Source organism: Meriones unguiculatus, chromosome 6 (assembly GCF_030254825.1).
Source record: "Meriones unguiculatus strain TT.TT164.6M chromosome 6, Bangor_MerUng_6.1, whole genome shotgun sequence".
Taxonomy (NCBI): domain Eukaryota; kingdom Metazoa; phylum Chordata; class Mammalia; order Rodentia; family Muridae; genus Meriones; species Meriones unguiculatus.
In genome coordinates this window covers 93,780,137-93,805,937 of record NC_083354.1, presented here as the reverse complement: position 1 = coordinate 93,805,937, position 25,801 = coordinate 93,780,137, and the positions used below count along the sequence as shown (strand labels likewise).

Here is a 25,801-nt window from a genome sequence, read left to right as displayed (position 1 = left end):
GGTCAAATAGTAAGGGAGGAGGTCCTCCCTTATCAGGGGACTAGAGAAAGGACATAAGGGGAGAAGAGGGAGGGTCAGGGGAACTAAGAGGAGATAAGGAAGGGGGCTATAGCAGGGATACAAAGTTAATAAATTGAGATAGATAGATAGATAGATAGATAGATAGATAGATAGATAGATAGATAGATAGATAGAAAAATGGAGCAGCCGAAATTTAATATCATCTATACTTTATGCATATACAGATGATGATATTTGAATTTATGGAAATTTGAATTTAGTCTTCAATGTAACCATTTTATTAAACCTAGAAAGAAGTGTGTGAGAAAGATCAGGAAGAGCAGGCCAGAATCACCACTTTTAATAGGAGGAAGCAGCTTCATCTTGGTGTCTTTTCACTGAGAATATATTTTATAATTTTTTTCTACAGAGAGCAGACACCCCTACAAATGGAGAATCCCCTTGTATATACAATTTTTAAAACAAAGAAATAATGTCTACTTTGTTATAAATTAATGATCCCACTGGCCTGCTTGCAGGGCCCTAGCATCAGCTTATATCATCATCTGGAAGATCCAGCTGTGATAGGGACTTCACCTAAATAGGCCCCAGCCATTCCAGATCTCTTCTCTTCCTCTCTCCTGTGTCTTGTTTAGTTTCTTTCACCTCTCATCTGTTTCACCCCTTCTCTGTTTCTGTCTTTTTCTCTGTTCCCTTGTCTTCCTGTCTCTCTGCATGTCTGTCTATCTGTCACTGTTTCTTCCTTATGTCCCTACTGCACGAAGGCCTTTCACTCTTTCAAAAGGCCTTGATTATTAATGTTCAACAAACTCTTGTTGGATAGATGTATATGGATGTAGATGCATGGATTGAAGGGTGGGTAAGTTTATGTTCTTCTTCACTGAACACTGAGCTCTAAAATAGTATTTCATCCCGTCTCTTTTATTCTGCCTACAATCTTTCTGTTTCTCCAACCAAAACAGATGACTCACCCTCTCCTAGGCCCACCTTCCCCTTGTTCATCTGTGGCCTTGGCTCGTGCTGTGAACCCCATCTGAAATATCGTTTCTACTTTTCTGTAGATCTGTTTCTAAAAACACAACCTTCATCAAAGTTCCATCATAAATGCCCATTTCTCATAAATTTTCTTCTTCACTGAATAAAACAACTTTTCTTCCATTTTTCTTTAATTTTGTATTTGTTACATCAATGGTGTCTATAGTTTCCTTGTATTGTGATATTTTTAATTTTAAACTCTCAAGTTGCTTATTATCCTCATTGTCATCTTTGTAATTTTATTTTGTCATATTTATTTTATTTAACCATAAACTCCTTAAGGCAGAAATATATTTAAAGTTATTATGCCTTCTCTAATATTGTTTTCCAAAGTACAGACTCAAAACACCTATGGCTTTTAAAATTAATTGAATGTACCAATCATTTTGTATAAAATAGATTAGAAGTAGCTACTGATTAGAATACAGAAAGCTGTAAGGGTAAATATTGTTTCATAAAATTTCACTTAAATCATGGAAATATATTCTGCCTACTATCATATAACATATTTCATGTTTATTTTAATCAAACCATCCAAAATCTGACTGTAAAACATTTAGCATAATTCTTTATGCATAATAATGATTTTAGAGATTAATTGCTATGAATTAATTACCATGAGTTCTATATTTCTGCAAATACACTTTATTATGTCAATCATATTTATAACTATTTTCTTCATTTCAGAAACAGCAGAAGAGCTAGCATTAGCAATGTTGTTTTAGAGTAACAGAAAAATGTTAAGTATAAAGTACATTTTAATTTTTAGGGACACTTTAACACTCAGCAGTATTTGGATTTTTCCTATTTAAATAGTGTGGTCTACCCCCCCTATCAATGGACTTGGGGAGGGGACAAGGGAGGGATTTGTAGCTGAGATTCAAAGTGAAAAAATTGTGATTAATAAAAAATAAATAAATTTTAAAAAAGAAAATAAATGTCACAGAGAACATAAAAATATACAAGCGAGATTCACAGATTGCCCACTGCTAACTCTGGCTTTTAGTCTGAAGAACAAGACTTATAACAAATTTCACACTCATAAAAAGATGTGCAAGTTTTGCCAATTTCTTTTCTAAAGTGAAAGAAAAATAGCTCTTGGAATTGGAGTTGGGTGCCTAGGGGAAGGTAGGCAGGAGCTAGGATAAATTGGGGAAGGGGAAAAGTGTAATCAAAATATATGAAAAACATTATTTCTCAATAAAAAGAAAAATTAAAATGAAAAAAATAGTGTGGTCCATTTCTGTTCAACCCTAATGCTTTTTAATCTTAATTCCAGTTTCATAAAAAGACTCTAAATAATGTAGATTCCAATTAAAAGAGGCTAGACTTATTCATAATGAAGTATCCTAACAGTGTGCGATTGTTTACTATCCAAATGTGATAGAAATGGTGGCTTTTACAGTAAATTCAGGGTTGGAATTTGTTGCTACAGTTTGACTTTCTGTTATGCCAACACAGCTGGAGGCATATGGTGAAAGTATTTCAGAGGTGCTTGCCCATGAATAATGGTAGGCCAAGGGAGCCCAGCCCTGCAGGGGTCTCTGGCTAGGCCACATTTAGGAAAGACTTGGAAATACCGTTTTTCTTTTTTGTGTTCGAAGTATTATTACCTCTGAACAGGCTGGAGACCCCTGCTGGAAAGCCAGAAATAGTCAGAGAGCAATGCACTTTGAAATGAAAGTGATTGCTTTGCACATAAACATCTTAGTTCTTAGCAGACTGCACATGAAGTATAGGTCTGTCTTTTCTTTTCATTTGGGTTCACTGGAAACTCAAAGTCCCTTTTTCTTCTTATCTTTGGTAGTTATCCTAATTGGCTGTCATTACTATCAATTTTAATCTGTCTCTTCTGCTTAGAACACCTCTTCCTGTTTCTCTCTCTCTCTGAGTGTGTCTTTGTGTACCAGTTCATGTGTATGTGAGTTATGGTACCTTGCATATGTGCATGTACACATAGTGTGAAGGTTGCAGAGGTATATAAAGAGTCTTCTTCAATTTTTTTTTATTTTCAGACAGGGACTCTCATTGAACCTGATTAAGTTAGGTTGGCGGAAGAACAAGATCTAAGGATCCTCCTGACTCTACCTTCCCAGTTTATGGATTGCAAACATGCACACTGTGTTGGGTGTTTTCCTGAGTGCTGATCATCTGACTTAGGCTCTCATGCTTACATGGCAAACACTTTATCCTCTATTGCAGAGCAACCTATTCCCCTCTCTTCCACTTTTCCTTTACTGAAGCATAAACTTACGTTCATCACTCTGTCTTGGGTGTGTGAAGTGGGAATTCACATGAGTAGAGGTTTTCTTCCTAAGACTGATCATTTCCCTTCAGGTCATTAATCAAGTCCATGCTTCTTTCTTTTTTTAATTTTTAATTTTTACATCAGTTAGAGTTTGTTCACTTTGTATCCCAGCTCTATACCTCTCCCTCATTCCCTCCCAATCTCACCCTCCCTTCCTCATCTCCTTCCATGCCCCTTTCCAGGTCCACTAATAGGGAACGTCCTCCTCCCCTTCCACCTGACCAAGGCCTATCAAGTCTCATCAGGACTGTTTGCATTGTCTTCTGCTGTGGCCTGGTAAGATTACTCACCCCTCAGGGCTTGGTGATCAAAGAGACAGCCACTGAGTTCATGTCAGAGAGAGTCCCTGTTCCTCTTACTAAGATACCTACTTTCTTTTCAATGCTAGTTCAACAACAGTCTGAAGTTGCTTCCAATTTGCAACAGACAGTCTTTTCTTAAGAAATGTCTTTTCTAATGCCAGTTGAGTGATTGGAGAGTAATAGATGATATAAACATGCATATATTGGATGCTCAATGGTTCTGAAGGGAGTCAGGCTTTCACTGGATAGTAATCAAAACAATTCTTTATAGTCATTATTTAGGACTTGCACACATTACTTAACAGTAGGAACATTAATAATTTGAGCTGGTTTTATAGTGCTAGAAATGAAGGACAGTGTATTCTCCCTACTTTTGTCTCTATGGTCAAGGCTGTGCATGTTGAGTTTTTTTTTTAATATAATTTTTTTATTTATTACAACTTACTCACTTCGTGTCCCAGCTGTAGCCTCACCCTCATTCCCTCCCAGTCCTGACCTGCCTCCCTCATGTCCTCCCACATTCCTTCCCTAGTCCACTCCTAGTGGAGGAACTCCTCCTCTTCTGTCTGACCCTGGCCTATCAGGTCTCATCAGGACTGTCATTCAGAGTCTTCCTCTGTGGCCTGGTCAGGCTGCTCCCCTCTCAGGGGGAAGTGATCAAAGAGCCAGCCACTAAGTTCCTGTCACAGACACCCTCTGATACCCTTATTAGGTAGCCCATTTGGAACATTAGCTGCCACGGGCTACCTCCGTGCAGGAGGTCCTGGTTATATCCATAAATGGATCTTGGATGGCGTATCAGTCTCAGAAAAGACCCCTAGGCACAGATTTTCTGGTTCTATTGTTCTGTGGAACTCCAGACCCTTCCAGGTCTTTCTATATCCCCTTTCTTTCGTAAGATTCCCTGCACCCTGCCCAAAGTTTGGCTATGAGTCCCAGCATCTGCTTTAAAACCCTGCTGGGTAGAGTCTTTCAGAGGCCATCTGTGATAGGTTCTTGTCTTGTTCCTTATTTTCATCTTCTGATGTCTATCCCACTTGCCTTTCTGAATGAAGATTGAGCATCTTACCCAGCATTCTCCTTCTTGCTTAGTTTCTTTAGGTACACAGATTTTAATATGATTATTTGATATTATATGTCTAATACCCACTTATACGTGAGTCTATACCATGTACCATGTGTGTCTTTCCTCATCTGGGATACCTCACTCAAGATGATCTTTTCTAATTCCCATCATTTGCCTGCAGGTTTCATGATTACCTTGTTTTTAATTGCTGACTAATATTCCATTGTGTAAATGTACCACAATTTCTGTATCCATTTCTCCATTGAACGACACCTGATTTGCTTCCAGATTCTGGCTACCATGAATAAAGCTGCTAGGAACATGGTGAAACAAATATCTTTGTTGTGTACTTGAGCATATTTTGGATATATGCCTAGGAGTGGTATAGGTGGAAATTGAGGACACACTACTCTTTTTTTTCTCTTTTTTATTAATTTTTTATTTTTTAAATTAATTACAGTTTATTTACTTTTTATCCTAGTGTAGCCCCCTCCCTCACTCCCTCATTTTCTCCCAGTCCCACCCTCCCCCATTTCCTCCCTGTCCCTCTCTAAGTCCAGTGATAGGGGAGGTCCTCTACCCCTTTCATCTGTACTTAGTTTAACAGGTCCTTCAGGACTCACTGCAAATGTCCTCCTCTGTGGCCTGGAAAGATTGCTCCTCCCTCAGGGTGGGAAGAACAAAGAGCCAGCCACTGACTTCATGTCAGAGAGAGTCCCTGTTTCCATTATTAGGGCACCCACTTGGATATTGAGCTGCCATCAGCTCCATCCAAGCAGGGGTTCTAGGTTACATCTATGTATGGTCCTTGGTTGGAGAATCAGTCTCAGAAACAAACAAACAAACACAAAACAAAAAAAAACAAAAAACAAACAAACAAACAAAAAGAAAAAAAACAGCATGCCCAGATATATTTGGTCCTTGTGGAGCTCCTGTCCTCTCCAGATCTTACTAACTCCCCCTTCTTTCATATGATTCCATCCACTCTAACCAAGGTTTGGTTATGAGTTTCAGCATATGTCTTGATACCCTGCTGGGTAGAGTCTTCCAGAGGCACTCTGTGGTAGGCTCCTGTCCTGTTACTTGTTTTCTCCTACTTCTAATGTCTATCCCATTTGTCTTTCTAAGTGAAGATTGATTATCTTACCCCAGGTCCTCTTTCTTGTTTAGCTTCTTTAGGTGTATAGGTTTTATCCTGACTTGTAGGTCTAGTATCTACTTATAAGTGAGTATATACCATGTATGTATTTCTGCTTCTGGGATACCTCACTCAAGATGATCTTTTCTAGATCCCACCATTTGTCTGCAAATTTCACGATTTCCTTGTTTTTAATTGCTGAGAAAATGTACCACAAATTCTGTATCCATTCTGAGTACACACTATTTTTAATTGTCTGAGAAACCACCAGATTGATTTCCAAAGTGGTTGTACAGTTATATTACCACCAGCAATGCAGGAGGGTTCTGCCTTCTTCACAGCCTCTCTAGCATGTGTTGTCATTTGAGTTCTTGATCTTAGCCATTCTGATGGGTGTAAGATAAAATCCCAGGGTCGTTATTTGGATTTCCTTCACGAATAAGGGTGTTGAGCCTTTCTTTAAGTGTTTCTCTGCCTTCCCATATTCCTCTATTGAGAATTCTCTGTTTAGCTCTGTACACCATTTGCATTAGTTGATGTGATCGTGTTCACCTTCTTCAGTTCTTTATATATTCTGGATATTAGGTCTCTGTCAGATATAGGGTTGATGAAGATCGTTTCCCAGTCCATAGGCTGTTGTTTTGTTCTGATCACAGTGTCCTTTGCTTTACAGAAACTTTTCAGTTTCATGAGGACACATTTATTGATTGTTGCTCTTAGAGCCTGTGCTGTTGGTGTTCTGTTCAGGAAGGTTTTTCCTGTACCAATGAGTTCTAGGGTATTCCCCACTTTTTTTTTATTTTAGCCGATTTAATGTGTCTGGTTTTATGTTGAGGTCTTTGATCCACTTAGACTTCAGTTTTGTGCAGGGTGATAAGTATGAATCTATTTTCATTTTTCTACATGTAGACATCCAGTTGGACCAGCACCATTTGTTGAAGATGCTTTTTTCCATTGTATGGTTTTGGCATCTTTGTCAAAGATCAGGTGTCCATAAGTGTGTTGGTTTATTTCTGGCTCTTCTATTTGATTCCATTAATCCACCAGCAGGTTTCCATACCATTGCCATGTAGTTTTTATTACTGTTGCTCAATAATTCAGCCTGAGATCAGGGATGGAGATACCTCCAAAAGATCTCTTATTTTAGAGGATTGTATTAGCAGTTCTGGGTTTCTTGTTATTCCATGTAAAGTTGAGAATTTTTCTTTCTTTCAATGTCTGTAAAGAATTGTGTTGGTGTTTTGATGGGAATTGCATTGAATCTTTAGACTGCTTTTGGTACCATAGCCGTTTTTACTATGTTAATCCTGCCAAGCTATGACCATGGGAGAGCTTTCCCCATTCTTCTTCTGATGTCTTCTTCTACTTCTTTCTTCAGAGACTTGATTTTTTTTTCATATTAGTCTTTGATTTCCTTGGTTAGAGTATACCAAGGTACTTTATGTCCTTTGTGGCTATTGTGAAGGGTGTTGTTTCCCTAATTTCTTGTCTTCTGTATACAGGAGGTCTACTGATTTTTTATTTGAGTTAATTTTGTATCCAGCCACATTGCTGAAGGTGTTTATCAGCTGTAGGAGTTCCCTGGTAGAATTTTTGGGCTCACTCAGGTATACTATCATATCATCTGCAAATAGTGATACTTTCCCTTATTCTTTTCCAAAATGAATCTCCTTGATCTCCTTTAATTGTCTTATTACTCTAGCAAGGACTTCAAGAACTATGTTGAAGAGATATGCAAAGTGTGAGCAGCCTTGCCTTGTCCCTGATTTCAGTGGGATTTATTTAAGTTTCTGTATGTTTAGTTTAATATTGGCTATGAGTTTGCTGTATATTGCCTTTACTATGTTTAGGTAAGTGCCTTGTATCCCTGATCTCTCCATAACTTTAAAAATGAATGCATGTTAGATTGTGTCAAATGCTTTTTCATCTAAGGATATTATCAGGTGTTTTTTTTTGTTTGTTTTGTTTGTTTGGATGAGAGATTTTTTGATGACAGCTTCTCTTTCCTTAAGGACATAGGACTATTCAATTCATTTACCTGGTATTGATTCAGTTGAATTGATCCAGAAAATTGTCCATTTCCTTTAGATTTTCAAATTTTGTGGCTTATAGGCTTTTGAAGTAAGACCTAATAATTGTTTGGATTTCAGCAGTGTCTGTTGTTATGTCCCCATTTTCATTTCTGATTTTGTTGATTTGGATAGTCCCACTCTGCTTTTTAGTTAGTTTGGCTAAGGGTTTGTCTATCTTGTTAATTTTCTCAAAGAACCAGCTTTTCGGTTTAAATTCTTTGAATTGTTTTATTTGTTTCTAATTCACTGATTTCGGCCCTGAGTTTGATTATTTCCAGTTGTCTACTCCTTTGGGTGTGTCTGCTTCTTTTTTTTTTTCTAGGGCTTTCAAGTTAATTGTATAAGATTTTTCAAATTTCTTCTTGAAGGTGTTTAGTGATAAGAACTTTCCTCAGCACTGCTTTCATTGTGTGCCATAAGTTTGGCTATGTTTTGCCTTCCTTTTCATTGAATTCTAGGAAGTCTTTAATTTCTTTCTTTATTCCTTCTCTGAACCTGCTGTCACTCAGTAGCAAGTTGTTCAGTTTCCATATGTGTGCAGGCTTTTTGCTATTTCTGTTGTTGTTGAGGTCCAGCTTTAGTCCATGGTTGTCAGATAGGATACAAGTGATTATTTCAATTGCCTTGTATCTGTTGAAGCTTGCTTTGTGACTAACTATATGATCTATTTTGGAGAAGGTTCCATGTGCTGCTGAGAAGGAGGTAAACTTTTGTGTATGGGTGAAAGGTTCTGTAGAAGTCTGTTAGGTCCATTTGATTCATGACATCATTTAGAATCATTGTTTCTTTGTTCAATTTCTGTTTTGTTGAGTTGTCCTTTCTTGAGAGTGGGGTGTTGAAGTTTCCCACTATTAATGTTTGGGAATCTATATGTTTTTTAAGTTTTATTAATGTTTCTTTTACAAACATTGCTGCCCTTGTATTTGGGGACATAAATGTTCAGAACTGAGATGTCTTCTTGGTGGAAGTTTCCTTTAATGAATATGAAGTGACCTTCGCCATCTCTTTTGATTAATTAAACTACAAATTTAGGGCTCTTCCATACTACAGGAAGAGACTCAGACTCAAAACATACAGTAGAAAGAAGAAAACATAGAATTAATAATATCAACAATATAACACGCATTTACTGATTATTGTGTGTCCTGATAGCTATTGGAATCAGCAATTAGCCTAGCGTAAATAGGGATCATGTCCACACTGCCTTGCACATGAAAAAAAAAGAGAAAATGAAACAAAACAATACAAACTGAAACAAACCAAGAATGTTTAGGTTTGAGAGGGGAAGATCAGAATTTAGAATTAATTGACAGAAAGTAGTAACCCGTGAATTAAACATTCAGAATTAGCTGAAAGAATTAAGATGATGAGAAAGAAACAACAAAAAAATCATTAGTGAAGATGGAAGTGATGGGAAATTTTATGTTCCTATGTTCCTGAGTTAAGAGAACTACTAGACTCACAAGAAGCCACCATCTTGTTCTGTGCATTTGTAGAAACTTCTCAGAAAGAAGTATCTGTGCTATCTGTAAAATGAATATAGCTTTGGAAATAAAAGAATGCCTTTTATGGTAAATTAGGTGGCTCAAATTACTTACAGAATAAGATTGGATTTATGCATATGTACATAGATGTGTGTATTTTACACATCCATATGTGTATCCACATGGATATTTGACAAAGCACCATCACTTTCATGGAAACATCTACCTTTATGCTGACTAAAGTGCCACCTTGCCAACCCTTTCTAATGCCCACCTTCTGGAACTGTGCAGGTTGCAAAGTGAATAGAAATGAGATGTCTATGGTGCTTGTCAGACACTGAAGGATTCACTTGGGTTGTAGCAGCTGTTATTTTCTGGCAGATACCAAATCATTTGGAATGCCAGGAAATTAGACACTTGCTGTCAATCGGTGACACTTCTCACAGGAAGCAGAGACCTTTTCATTCCTGGTGCTGAATCTGCACCTCAAGTAATTCATTCATTTTTCCTTACTCAGCAACACCTGTAGTTCCCATTCACAACAGGGAAAGACCATTTACAGACTGTGTTGGTCCTACAGTACCTGTAGGGTATGAGTTTGTAGATGGGGATAAGATTGTGGATTGACTGTTCTTGAGGATTTTTCTATAATCTTCCATTGAACTTCAGCTATGTATTTGGTCAGGGAAATACATAGAAATATTATACATAGATATACATAGAAATATTAGTCTAAGCTAGAAGGACAAGAATACCCCATTTCACAATAAAATAAAAAAAAAATGTTGTGATGGAGAAAGACAGACCAGAGTCAGAGAGAAGGTGCTGTGGGTCAAACGGTTTGTGTTTCATAGTAGTAAATGGTGACACTCTTCTATAACAAATAATTGTTTTTCACACACACCCACAAGCAAGTAAGTTCTTGGTGAAACAGAAATGAAAAAGAAAAAAAAGCTTCTTGGTAGGACACAGAGGGCTTTGTAAAATATGTTACGGTCAGTCTTAGGTAAATTTTTGTCTGTTCACATGATAGTTACATCTTTGTCTGTGTATAGAACTCTGAAAAGGCCAAGGCTCCACATAGACAAAACCATCATAGCTCTGCTGTCAGCTTTCTTTCAATTGATTTATTGGTTTATATATACACACATATATTATTAATGTATATTTAAAAATTTTGTTCCAGTTAAATTAAAGTTTAATCCTATTCTTCACTTATTCACTGGGGTTAAGGAACTCCCAGAAAAATCAATTTATCTTACTGTGTTTTCAAAAGTGTCAGTAAAGCTGTTTCTAGAGCTTATTTATCCAAGGTCACTGTACAAGTAGTGGATCCTGTAACTCCTTTAAGTTAAATTAACTCTCTATTTGTTCATTTGAGTTTATTTTGCATTGATTTTTAAATTAAAATTATTAATTAATTAACTAATGCACTTTACATCCTCCCTTATTCTTCTTGCAGTCCCTCCTTTTATTGTATGGTATTGGCATCTTTGCAAAAAATCAAGGTGTGTGGGTTTATTTCTGGGTCTTCAATTAGATTCCATTAATCAAATAATCTGTTTCTATGCCAGTATGATGAAGCTTTTATTACTATTGGTTGAAATCAAGGATAGCGATACCTGCAGAAGATCTTCTATTTTTTAGGATTATTTTAGCTTTTTTTGTTTTTCCCTATGAAGTTCAGAATGGTTTTCTTGAGGTCTATAAAGTATTGTGTTGTTATTTTGACGGGGATTGCATTAAATCTGTACATTGCTTTTGGCAAGATGGCCATTTTTAATCTTACTGATCTATTAACATGGGATATCTGCCCATCTTCTGATACTTTCCTCAATTTTTTTATTCAAAGACTTGAAGTTATTGTCTTACAGGGCTTTGACTTGCTTGGTTAGAGTTACATGAAAGTACTTTATATTATATATGGCTATTTTGAGAGATGTTTTTTTCCTTAATTTCTTTCTCAGCCTGTTTGTCCTTCTTATACAGAAAGGCTGCTGATGTTTTTGAGTTAATTTTGTATCCAGCCACTTTGCTTGAAGGTGTTTATCAATGGGAAGAGTTAACTGGTAGAATATTTGGGGTCACTTAAATACTTTCATATCATCTGCAAATAGTGATACTTTGGCTCCTTCCTTTCAAATTTGTGTCTCCTTGTTCACTTTTAGTTGTCTTATTGTTCTGGCTAGGGCTTCAAATATTATATTGAAGAGACATGGGGAGAATGGACAGCCTTGTCTTGTCCCTTATTTCAGTGGAATCGCTTTAAATTTCTCTCCATTTAATTTCATGCTGGCAATAGCCTTGTAGTTTATTGCCTTTATTATGTTTACGTATGTGCCTTATATGCTTAATCATACCTAGGCTTTTATCATGCAGAGGTGCTGGATTTTGTTAAATACTTTTTTGGCATCTAATGAGATGATGGCATCTAATATGGTGTTTTTCCCCATTGAGTTTGTTTATATGGTAGATCATATTGATGGGTTTCTGTGTATTGAACCACCCCTGCACGCCTGGGAAGAGGCCTACTTGGTTGTGTGGGTGTCATTTTTTGATGTGTTATTAGATTTGATTTGTAAGTATTTTATTGTATTCACTTCAATGTTCATAAAAAAATGATCTGAAATTATTTTTCTTTGTTGTGTGTTTGTGTGGTTTAGGTTTCAGGGTGACTGGCCTCAGAGAAGGAATTTGGCAATATTTATTCTGTTTCTATTTTGTGGAATAATAGGAGTATTGATATTAGATCTTCTTTGAAAGTCTGATAGAATTCTGTGCTGAGACCATATAGTGGTGTTTTTTTGTTGTTGTTGTTTGTTTGTTTGATATTTTGATTGGGAATCTTCCAATAAATGCTTCTATTTAGGGGTTATAGTTTTACCTGATCTTCATTTAACTTTGGTAAGTGGATTCTATCAAAATTGTACATTTCATTTAGATTATTCAATTTTGTGGAGTGCAGGCTTTTGAAATAAGACCTAATGATCGTTCAGATTTGGTCAGTGTCTGTTTTTATGTGCCCCTTTTCATTTCTGTTTTGTTGACTTGCATTTTGTTTCTCTGGCTTTTAGTTAGTTTGGCTAAGAGTTTGTCTATCTTGTTGATTTTCTCAAAAAAACAGTTCTTGGTTTCGTTGGTACTTTGTAATGATCTTGTTTTTAATTTATTGATTTAAGCCCTGAGATTTTTTTTTTTTGTTTCCTGCCCTCTACCCCTCTTGTGTGTTTGCTTCCTTTTTTTCCTAGAGCTGCCAGATGAGCTGTAAATTTGCTAGTATGAGCTCTCTCCAGCTCTCCTCTAAGCACTGCTTTCATTGTGTCCCATAAGTTTGGATATGTTGTGTCTTAATTTTCATTGAATTTTAGGAAGTTTTCAATTTCTTTCTTTATTTCATCACTGACTCAGTGGTCATTGAGTAAGGAATTGTTCAGTTTCTAGGAGTGTGTAGAATTTTGTCATTTCTGTTGTTTAAATCCAACTTTAGTCCATGGTGATCTGATAAGATACAATCTGTTAATTCAATTTTCTTGTATTGGTTGAAACTTACTTTGTGACTGACTATATGGCTGATTTTTGAGAAGGTTCCATACCATGCTGAGAAGAAGGTATATTCTATTGTGTTTGGGTGAAAATTTCTATACATATCTATTAAGTCTTTTTAGTTCATGACATCTGTTAGTTTTAATATTTCTTGTTTATTTTCTGTCTTCATGATTTGTGCATTAATGATAGAGGGGTGGTGAAGTCTCCTGCTATTAATGTGTGGGGATGTATTTTAAGACGAAAGTGTTTTGGGTTATAAAGCTGGGCTAAAGTGAGCGGTCTCTGCTCACCTGTTTGTCATAAAACTCCTAATGAGAAAGTAAACCAGTTAACATATTCTTTTCATGAAAACTACTGTTAAACAAAAAGAAGTTATATAATATAATACTTACAGAAATATGATGGCTTATTTTAAATAAAATATTAGAAGAAGAAGACAATAGGAAGCAAGTTAGGAACCTGCCACAGAGGGCCTCTGCAAAGCTCTGCCCTGCAGGCTATCAAAGCAGATGCTGAAACTTATGGCCAACTGTTGGGCAGAGTGCATGGAATCTTATGAAAGAAGTGGGAAATAATAGTAAGACCTGGAGAGGACAGTAGCTCCACAAGGAGAGCAACAGAACCAAAATTTTGAACACAAGGGTCTTTCCAGAGACTCATACTCCAACCAAGTACCAGGCATGGAGATAACCTAGAACCCCTGCACACATGTAGCCCATGGCAGTTCAGTGTCCAAGTTAGTTCCATAGTAATGGGAACAGGGACTGCCTCTGACATAAACTGATTGGTGTGCTCTTTGATCACCTCTCCCTGAGGAGGGAGCAGCCTTATCAGGCCACAGAAGATAACAATGCAGCCACTCCTGATGAGATCTGATAGACTAGGAGTAAAAGGAAAGAGAGGAAGACCTCCCCTATCAGTGGACTTGGGGAGGGGCATGTGTGAAGAAGGGGAAGGGAAGGTGGGATTAGGAGGGGAAGAGGGAGGGTTTTATGGGGGATACAAAGTAAGTAAAGTGTAATTAATAAAAGTTTAAAAAAAGTAACATTTTTATTACTCTGGGATGAAATCTGTAAAAGGTACAAGAAATTTGAATTTCAGCTTTCTAATTTAATGCAAACTATAATGATCTTTTCTAGAATAATTATGTTCCCCAAAACAAAGTCAACAACAACAAAAAAACAATTATAGACATTAAGTTATCAGTTAGAGATGCTGGATAACAAAAGAGTACTGTAATCACAACTAAGTGAATTTTTAAATGTCAAGAAAAGCTCAAAAAAAATTAAAAAAAAAGAAAAGAAAAGCTCAGTAGTCAGGAAAGTGGGTTAAAGTTGTGTGAATGATCAGCTTTTTGGCAGGATCTGAACATGCACATCTGTAAGATTCTAAAGTAATGTGACTCAGAGCATGCCTTTGTCAAAGAACTTAATTGGCTTTACTATTTTAGACCAATTTAATGAATTAAAGTCAGAGACCTACTGGATTTATGTCCCTGTCCCTGGCATACTGTGTGATTTTGAGCTGGTAATTTTATCTCTGCTTTCAGCTTTCTCATTGATCATATGAAAATAATGTATCAGTCCCATAGGAGTGATGTGATGATTAAAAGGAATTTTACAGCTTCTGTTAGCTTTCTCTAAACTGAATATAAGATTGCACATCTATAAAAACTCCTTGATATAAATAAAAACAAATTTCAACTTTGATTCATTATTCATGGCTAGATATCATATTTCATAGTTAATTGGCAGTGTTGATTAATTTTAAAAGTATGGATAATCTTGACGCCAAATAGCACATTCAAAGAATGATGCCCATATATACCACATCCTTGTACAAAATAAGAACATTTATCTGATGTGTATAACTTTCAAAAAAAATTTTAGACAGTATTTTTTGTGGTATTTTTGTTGTTGTTGTTGTTGTTAAATTTCTGCCTTTAGATCATTTAATGTCCCAGAATTGTTAGCAACATATGTAATGAACACATTGTAAGGTCAACAGTACCACAAAATTTTGTTTTCCTTTGCTTTAAGGACCATGCATGAACTGGTACTAGGCCGCCTACAAAGATGTAGCAGATGGTCAGCTTAGGCTTCCTGTGGGTCCACTAGTAAAGGAAGTGTGGACTGCATGGGACATGGACTCACTAGATTTTTGATCACTTCCTCCTGGCTAGACTGCCTTCTCAGACCACAGGGGCAGAGTACATGCTCAGTACTGATTCAACTTGATGAAAAGGGGAGAAGAAGGGGAAGAGAGGGAGTGTAGGACTAGGAGGGAAGGAGTGATAGGGCTACAACCAGGATGTAAAGTGAATAAAATATGAATTAATTAAAAAATAAAATTGTTAGGACAAGTTTAACAAAACAAATTTTTTTTTATAACAAAGGGAGAGCCACATGTATAAAACAAGGAAATGTGCATTTAAATGGGTGATAGGTTGTTTAAATGTCACAAGTTTCCAATACTATAAAAAACATATTTGGTAAGGATTGGATTGGTGCACTCAGGCTGTGAAAACTGGTCCACCACTGAAGGGGGACAGTTTCCTTGGGTGTGAGCTGGAAAGGGGTATAGCAAACTGTGTCTGGGTGGAGCAGGATAATCTAGTGCCAGAAATGGCATGAGATTTCAGTTATTGTTGTGATTATATATTATAGTTAGTAATGGTAAAAGAGAAAGGAGAGTGACCAAAGCAGGTAAGCTGCTTTCCTCTTTTCAGTGCCCAGCTGAGAGGCAGGGAGACTATTAGACACAGTGTTTTTCAGGTGTGCTAGCATTTCCAGGACACTTTTCACCAACATGCTAGTTGAAGCCTCACAAACTTCCTCAAGATCCAGTCATACCACTCCTAAGCATATATCCAAAAGAGGCTGAAGTACACAAAAAGGACATTTGCTCAACCATGTTTGTAGCAGCTTTATTTGTAATAGCCAGAAGCTGGAAACAGCCCAGATGCCCCTCAACTGAAGAATGGATGCAGAAATTGTGGTACATCTATACAATGGAGTATTACTCAGCAATGAAAAATAAGGAAATCATGAAATTTGCAGGTAAATAGTGGGACCTGGAAAGGATCATCCTGAGTGAGGTGTCCCAGAAGCGAAAAGACACACATGGTATATACTCACTCATATAAACATACAACATAGGATAAACCCACTAAAATCGGTACATCTAAACAAACTAAGCAAAAGAGAGGACCCTAACTAAAATGCTCAATCCCCATCCTGAAAGGCAAAGAGGATGGACATCAGAAGAAGAAGAAAACAGGAAACAACCTAGGAACTTGCTACAGAGGGCCTCTGAAAGCCAGAAGAAGAAAACAGGAAAACAAACTAGGAACCTGCCACAGAGGGCCTCTGAAAGCCTCTGCCCTGCAGACTATCAAAGCAGATGCTGAGCCTGATGGCCAACTGTCAGGCAGTATGAATGGAATTTTATGTAAGAAGTGGGAAATAGCAAGAGCTGGAGAGGACAGGAATTCCACAAGGAGAGCAACAGAACAAGAAAATTTGAACACAGGGAACTTCCCAGAGACTCATACTCCAACCAAGGACTATTCATGGAGATAACCTAGAACCTCTGCACAGATGTAGCCCATGGCAGTTCAGTGTCCAAGTGGGTTCCATAGTAATGGGAAGAGAGACTGCCTCTGACATAATCTGATTGGCCTGCTCATTGATCACCCCCCCAGGGGGGGAGCAGCCTTACCAGGCCACAGAAGATGACAATGCAGCCACTTCTGATGAGAACTGATAGTCTAAGATCAGAAAGAAGGAGAGGAAGACCTCCCCTATCAGTGGACTTGGGGAGGGGCATGCATGCAGAAAGGGAAGGAAAGGTGGGGTTGGGAGGGGAGGAGGGAGGGGCTTATGGGGGGATACAAAATGAATAAAGTGTAATTAATAATAATAATAAAAAAAGAAAAAAAGCCTAAAGCATCAATGCTCAGATGACAAAAAAAAAAAAAAAGTGAATGGTTAAGAGTTAAATGGTTAAGAATGCTCCTCCATTCACAAAGAGAATAAACACAGAAGGAGGAAGTGATCAAGGTCACACAGCAGTGATGTCACATAAGTCCATTGCCTAGATAGATAGATAGATAGATAGATAGATAGATATTGCTGATATCCATTTTTTATTTGGGTTAATTAAATAAGTAACATTGTGAAAAATGTTTCAAGGCTCACAGCCAGAATATATATGTTAATGTAAAAGACTAAGGTCAAGTATCTTCATATTATGGAGCATATTTGTAAGAAGAAACAGAAAATCCTTGTTATGTGATCAGGTAAACAAAAACTTCATTTTAAAGACAGAATCTCACCGACCTGGAGATGTGACTCAGATTATTTAGCATGTATAAGGAAGGCCCTGGCTCCTCCAGCACTGTAAATAATAACAGCAATGGCAATATTAGAAAATATAGTGATAAAATGATTCCTAATGGTATTCTGTTATACCATTATATAGCAGAGCTTTGTTGGACTATAATCAGAGAGGCTTCCTCCTGCATCAGATGGGAACAAATATAGAGACCCACTGCCAGACATGCAGAGAGTGAGAAACCTTGGAAAACTATGCCTTAAAATGGGTCTTTCCTTAGAGTTCAGGGTATTCAAAGGAAGAGGGGGCAGAAAGAGTTTAAGAGTCATACGGAATGAAAGATACCAAGAAGACAATGCCCTCTAAATCTACAGGAGTAAAGCTCATATGAATTCACAAACACTGAAGGGTAATTTACAGAACTTGCCCAAGTCTGCAAAGGGTCCTTCTGCAGGTTTATTATTTCCTCAAGTTGTGTGTTTTTTATGGGATTTTTATAGGTAAATTAATGGGTCTCTTATTTTTGAAAATACTTTTGGTCTTTTTTCCTTCTGCTTATCTTGTCCAATTTTGGTGTGATAGGGTTTTTTAAATTATATTTTACTATATTTTAAAAATAAATGAATGAATAAAAATCTGTCTGCTAGGGTCATGGTTAACAGCTGAAATGTCACACCTAATGGGAGAGGGAAAACGCGTTTTCTCCAATGCAGTAACATTGGGCATATTTTCCACTCTAGGACAAGGTTCACATTCAAGAGTACTTGACCAACTTCAATGGACTCCACAGGTGTTTGTTGCATGAGGTTTTTGTTGTGGGTGCTTTTATTTGGTCATAGTTTGGCATGTTTTCTGTTTGCTTGTCTGTCTCTTTTTTTTATGGATGTGGTTTTATTTTGTTTTCTTGGTTTTGATGCTGTATTGGGTTTTTGTTTTCTGAGAAAGAATTTAAGGTTGAATGGGTAGGGATGTGGAGTGTATCTGGAAGGACTTGGGGGAGGCAAAGACTATGATCAAAATATACTTAAATTTAAAACTTGTTTTAAAAATAAAATTTAAAAAGAAAATATACTTTTTTTGAATAAAGATTTCTGGTTCACTGGAATACATTGATTAACCCTCTGTAGTACCATACTTACAAAGTAAAAAAAAAAAAAAAAAATGCTAGTAGAATAATTCAATAGTGGTGTGGATCCTCTCAGCTCTGACTTCTTTTTGCATTCTGTAAAACACTATGAGCAAACTAGGATAGCATTTATCAAAGCACAATCCTTGAAAACATATCAGAGGCATTATTAGAAAAAAGATTCCATGGTAAATAATGTTTTATCAACAAACACAAATTGCATTATTAATATATAACAATTACAGTATTCTATAATTTGGTAAAATTATTTCCCAATGGAATTTATTTTTAAGGATATTTTGAACAATGCACATTTTAGAGCATTAAACTTAGAAATATTAGTATCATTAGTCTACTTTGTCTTATAGCAATTTTAGCCAGCAGCAATGTTTTATGAATCACAGAATGGCTAGAGCAGTCATATTAGCTGTTGGATTGGCATGGTCTGTTTTTGGTTTTGTCACCTCATCCACTTCTAACAATGATTCTCAGCACTGAGATACTGCTAGGTCAGAGTTTTAGAAACCAACTGATGACTCAGGTCTGAGTTAAGCAGAACCCGCAAATGCCAACAGCTTCACTGGATGGGATGCTTGCTTCATGGAGCAGGATCTGTAGAAGAGAGAGAGAGAGAGAGAGAGAGAGGCAATTCAGGGATTGATTGTGTAGAACCAAAGTCTAATTGAGAGAAGAAAATTATATGTGCTTTGAGTTCTTTGCAGAAGGAAGAGACCATTACGTCTCTCATGAAGTTGTTCTCCAATAAGTGTCCTTGCTCTCAGACAACTGTTGTGTGTGGTGAACAGATCAGAAGTATCTCAACATGCCTGTGCTACATCGTAATGGCTACTGTAAGGACAAACAGCCTGATATTGCATTGATTATGGGGGGTCCTCAGCAGTAGTGTTTGACTCACATAGGCTAAGCGCCATCTCAACTGCTTACAGCGTTGATTACCATGTGGTCTTTAAGTGGTCTCAGCAGGTTGCGAATGATTGAAAGTGAAGTTGTTCAGACATATTCTTGGGAAGAGTTATTTGTTGTTTCTGTGTTACTTTAAAAAATCTTTAATGTTCTAATGATCTTTACTTTAAATACACTCTTTCTTTTATGATTTATTTTTACCTATTCATTTTTAAAGAAAGTTGGTTTTGTGACATTTGACTCTTATCTCCTCTCTCTCCCTCCCTTTTACTCCTTCTGTTTATTTTTCTCTTCCCTTTCTTTCTCCAGCTGTTGGACAAATTCCAAGTATGACTGATCTCAGGAGAACATACTGAATATTTTAAGTCTGCAGCACTGGTACTTCAAAGTTGTTAGGGGTTGTTTTGAAGGGCATAAATTGAGCTATCACTCTACAATATTTGAGCTCTTTTCTATGTTCTGGCACTTTTTATCTAGCTTCTGAATTTTATATCCTTTCACATCATTTTGCAAGAGTTGTATAAAGTCATCCCTTTGTAAAATTGTACTGCTTTGTTGAATGTCATGGAATTTTTATTTATTTACAGTGCCTTCATCTTGGACGAATCCTCATTTACCTTAGATGATGTATCTTTATGTGTGTGAGCATTCTTTTCATTCTTTGCTATATGTCTTCTGACAATTTCAAACTCTAGATTTTGAGCAAAGATTTTTATCTTGAGAGCTTAGTGTCTCTTTTTAAACTTTCTACTTGAATAATTTTCTCTGAGGTTAAGAATTTAACAAAATAAAATGATTCCTAATTGCTTGCTCTTTCCTTGATAGGTACTACTGTGCAAAGTTCATAAGACTTGGGACAGTATTTATGTTCTGATTCAATAAGCCATATCATGGATTTTGAGTAGTAATGAGAATAAAAGTATTTCACACATTTTTTAAAGTCTTAAGTAGCATATGCAGGACATGATGTCATTTTTGTTAACTACAAAGTGTTGTGCAGAAATAAATACTTACTTGTGATCACTTTCTCCTAATGGGACTTCCCTAAAAGCTACAGAGGAGAAAAACAAATTTGTCCTCAAGAGAATACATGAGCTGTGGTGTCTGGGTAGGGGCCTTCCCTATTCTGAGGACTAGAGGAGAGGGGATGCAGGAGGAAGGGTAGGACTTGGAGGAGAGCAGGAAGGTGCCTATGGCCGAGAGATAAGTTTAATTAATTAATAATAAAAGAAGTAAAAGCTTACATTTATATATTAAACAGGAGGAAATGGAAAAAAGTGAGTGATGAGTCGTAGTTAAATGTAAGCTTTTGAAATTACCAGAGACTGTAGTGAAATAGCAGCACTTGATGGAACAAAAGAAGAGAAAGGGTATTTAAAAACTCAGAAAATTACAGGAAAAAGGTAAATATACAGTTTCATACAACGTGAGAGAATGCAAAATGAAGTTGAAGAATTCAGCTTAGTTAAAATTTGGATTATTAGAAAGTTACAAAGTTCTCAAGTATTGTAACTCTGCACACTACTACCTGTTAGCATTTAGGCAGCCTGCTTCTCAGTTGCCTAGTAACCTATGATGCCATCATTGTTTGCCACCCACAGGGGTCTGGGATAAAAGGACCTCTGCCTCTTACCTTTCTTGTGCTTTCTTGCTCTCTTGCTCTTCCTCTCTCTTGGTTTCTCCCCTTTCTCTGTCAGGGCAACTCCTCTCCTCTCCCCCTATCATATCTCTCTCTCTTTCCATTCCTCTCTCTCACCTCTTTAATATAATATCTGTTGTGCAAATCTTTTTTTTTACAAAAACAATAATACCACCCATAATAAATGGACAATTCTGTTATTAATCATTTAATTTTATTTAAAAAAAATATCAACCACAGTGAAAGTGTTTGAATATACAGTCTTTGAGAATTTAACATGAAGCCTTTCTTTAAAATATAGAAAAACCTATATTATGTGGCTAATATCCACTTATAAGTGAGTATAGCATGTTTGTCTTTCTGCTTCTGGGTTACCTCACTCAAGATGACCTTTTCTAGTTCTATCCATTTGCCTGAAATTTTCATGATTTCCTTATTTTTAATATCTGAGTAGTACTGCATTGTGTAAATGGACCACAATTTCTTTATCCATTATTCAGTTGAGGTAAATCTAGTTTGTTTCCATATTCTGGCTATTACGAATTAAGCTGTTCTGAACATAGTTGAGCAAATGCTCTTGTTGTATGATTGAGCATCTTTTGGATGCCCAGGAGTGAGATAGCTGGGTCTTGAGGTAGCACTATTCCCAGTTTTCTGAAAAACTGCCAGATTGATTTTAAAATTGTTTGCACAAGTTTGCATTCTCACCAGCAATGGAGGAGTGTTTCTCTTGCTCCATATCCTCTCCAGCATGTGTTTTCACATGAGTTTTTGATCTTAGGCACTCTTGGGTGTGAGATGGAATCTCAGAGCCATTTTAATTTGCATTTCCCTGGTGACTAAGGACATTCATTAAGCATTTCTCCAACATTAAGTGTTTCTTAATGTTTCTCCAACATTCTATATTCCTTTGCTGAGAATTTTCTGTTTAGGTCTCTACCTCATTTTTTTTTATTAGGTTATTTGGTTTATTCTAAAATCTATGGATCTAACGAAACTAAACAACACGCAGGAACCTAGGAAAGATGCTTAATTCTCATTCAAAGAGAAAACATGTTAGACACCAGAAGCTGTAGAAGAGAGGAAACATGATGGGAGCCTACCACAGATGTCCTCTTAAAGACTTCACCCAGTAGGAGTTCAAAGCAGATGCGGAGACTCACAGCCAAAGGTGAGCAGAGCTCAGGGAGTTTTGTGGAAGGGGTATATAGAAGGACCCGGAGGGGACAGGAGACCCACAAGAGACCAACAAATCCAAAAGGGGAGGAGGACTATTGAAAAGAACGATGCACCAACCAAAGACCATTCATAGAGAGGACCTAGACCCCCTGCTCAGATGTAGCCCTTAAACAGCTCAGTCTCCATGTGGGTCTCCTAGTAAGAGGAGAAGAGATAGTCTCTGACATGAACTCAGTTGCCTGTTTTCTGATCACTTCTCTGGCCTGATTGGAGACCTAGCCAGCCCATAGAAGAAGAGGATCCATGCAGTCCTGATGGGACCTGATAGGCGAGGGTCAGACAGTAGGGGAAAAGGACTTCCCCTAACAATGGACTAGGGAAGAGGGATAGGAGAGAAGAAGGAGGAAAGGTGGGACTGGGAGGAGCTGAGAGAAGGGGTTGCAACTGGGATACAAAGTTAAAAAATTTTAAACATAATAATAATAATACAGTAAATCAAAACAATGAAGCAGACAGACATATGCATGATACAATGTAAGCGCTGCCTACCTAAATTTTACCACCTGTATTAGCAGGATTTTTCCCAAGACTCAGGAATCAATGGTGATTCTACAACATTCAAAGCAGGATGTAATTTGGTTGTGTAATTTGTAATGAAATATACATATTAAAAGAACTTATTTGTTATTTTAAGAGGTATTGTTAAAGCAGATATTATAGAAGTGATGAAGACAGATGAATCAAGTATGTATGATTAAAGAATTAAAAACAAATTGGTAAAATATACATATTTAGGAAAGAAAATAAGCTTTACCCTGAGGCAAAAGTTCTTCCAAAAATTTTCATCATGATAATGGACTTATAGCATGCAGATGGCCATCGTTTGTTAAGTGATATTCATTTTCCATTCTGTAGACATCACCTTAATGGATGAATGGAAAGTTATAAATGACCACTTCCTTCTAAAGACAGCATATTAGACAAAGGAGAAAAATGATAACCTTTATCAAATAAAGTCTTGAATTTACATTCCACCTTTTCCACATAATAAGGATCAACAACAAAGAACTGCCTTTCTAACCATTTTATATAAGTATGACCTGGAGATCTTGTCTAAATGCACATTTAGGTCAGTAGGTGTGCGGTGGACTTTGAGAGTACCCCAGCTTTTAATGCCCTACTTTGCTGTGGACCACACACTGAAGAGCAAGATTCTACTCTATGATTTTTTTGTTCTATCATGTAGCTAACAAAAAGAAGAATTCAGAAAAGTGTGCACATGTCTATTTTATCAGCATTAAGTTATTGTAAAATCCCTCATCTTAATCCAAAGCATAGATTTTCCTTGACAAAAAAACAAAGTAAAAAACATTCTCCTTATCAATTGCATTCTAGTGTGTTAAAACTAAAAAAATTTAGTTATATTTGTGACTCAGATATCAGACAAGAGAAAATTTTAGGCTTTCAATACCGTGCAGTCAACATACATAAAACAATTTAACATTTTAAAAATATTTTTGATGTTGTTATATTGTTCTAAAATTGAAATACAATTTCTCTGATTTAAATTTCACTACTTGACTATTTTCAATTTTTCAGCTATCCCTATTGCTCAGGTGGTGAGAGGTGGCTGGGAAGAGGCATTTATGAGCCCCCATAACCTCAGAAGAGGCAGGGCTAGCTCTCCTATGCTCACATACTAGAGGCCTACTATCTCATTTCCCCTGCCACTTCCCAAGTGCTTCAGCCAATAAGGGGAAGGTTTAGCTCTGCACAGCCCCTGGATCAGGGATATAAGCATGGTCTTTAGCAATAATATGGCCCAGGAACATCAACACTGACCTCTACTGAGGTAAAGCCTTGGGGTCCAGATATAGCCTTCAGGGACAAGATGGACTGGGACGCCTCTATGGTCTCTGATGGTAGAACAGGCCATACAAGACTTGCCATTCCTCTCCAACCCTCACTTCTCTAGTTCCTCCTCTCTTCATTGTACTCAAACTGTTCTGCCTCTTTTTCTTTCCTATCTGTCCACTTCATACTTGCACATCATAGTGGCTCCCAATGTGAGTAAGACACATGGCAGGTGGGACTCTGCATGTCTCATTTTATCTATCTATCTATCTATCTATCTATCTATCTATCTATCTATCTATCTATCTATCTATCTAACTAGCTAGCTATGTATTTATCTCCCTATTTATTTATTTGTATAGGTTAGAAGTATATGAATAGAGTAACACTCTATTTAGTTATTTCACTCAGCCAATTTCAGTACCCCAAAGTTTAATTAACAGAACTGGAAGGCTGCTTGAACTAAAGTCAACGCTGTGGAGTTCAATGGCTTTTATATCCTCACAGTTTTGTGCAAATATTACTACTCTCACCCTTTAGAACACTGTTTTGCAACTTTGAGTCATGATCCATTCAGGGTTCAACAATCCTTTTATATATCAGATATCCCAATTATCATATATTTATAGTTAATAACAGTAGAAAAATTACATTATGAAGTAGGATCAGAAATAATTTTATGCTTGGGGCTCACCATAACATGAGGAACTGTATTAAGGGGTTGCAACATTAGGAAGACTGAGAACCACTGCTCTAGAAAAACCTTTCAAATGTCAGCAATCACTGTTCATCTCCTCTTATGTGCCTCCAGATCCATTAACCTTTTCTGCATGTCTTTGTTCTGAACAATTAAAAAAAAAATGAGATCAGGGTATTCTTGGGTTTATATATCTTGCTTTTTAAAAATATTATATACATTTTAATTTTTGTTGAGACATGGATTACTACCTTATTTCATGGTTGAATAATATTCTATCTTGTGGTAACTGTATTTTCTTTTCCCATTCATCAGTTGATAGATATTTATAGATAACTTTTCACCTATTATGAAAAGTGCTATTACAACAGTGGTGGGCAATCATGTCTCAACATGTGTTTTTACTTATCTTTAGGAGTAAAATTTCTGTGTGACAATAAAATCATACCATTTTTATTTTAAAGTCTTAGTAAAAAAAATATGAACATTTTAATACTCCATTTACTCATTAGCACTTATTTTTGTTTGGTCTGGGTGTGCATGAGTGCATATATATGCAATTTCATGTCTTTCTGCACCCATGTATTTATGTGTCTCTTCATAAAAGTGTGCATGTTCAACTGTTTTGCAGGTGCTTGTTTTTGTGTGTAGGGGTATCCATGCATGTGTGTGTGTATGTCTGTGTTTTTGTACATGTACATGAGTATGCAGGTACACAAACACCCACACACGTTTACCTTCTTTATGAGACGAGGTCTTTTACTTGGACTGAAATGTATCAGGTAGACTAGGCTCGCTAGATAGGTAGCCCGAGGGAACTGTTTATTTCTACTTCCTCAGCAATAGAATGAAAAGAATTACCATGACATCTAGTGTTTTGTGTGTTTGCTTGTTTTGTTTTTTGTGCTTGGTTTATTTATGTATTAATTTTTATATAAAATTATTTTTATAATTTATTCACTTTATATGCCAATTGAAAGCCCCCTCTCTGTTGATGGACATCTGGGTTGTTTCCAGGTTCTGACTATTATGAATAAAGCTGCTACAAACATGGTTGAGCAAATGTGCTAGTTGT

General features: G+C 36.7%; 1 non-coding gene across 1 annotated transcript; it reads right to left on the bottom strand.

Annotated features, from left to right (window-relative positions):
* Nucleotides 1–24,383: 24,383 nt before the first annotated feature.
* On the bottom strand, nucleotides 24,384–24,511 carry LOC132654941 (small nucleolar RNA SNORA36 family). Its single transcript, XR_009592542.1, has one exon. It is a non-coding gene; the product is annotated as a small nucleolar RNA SNORA36 family (small nucleolar RNA).
* Between the last annotated feature and the right edge of the window lie 1,290 nt (nucleotides 24,512–25,801).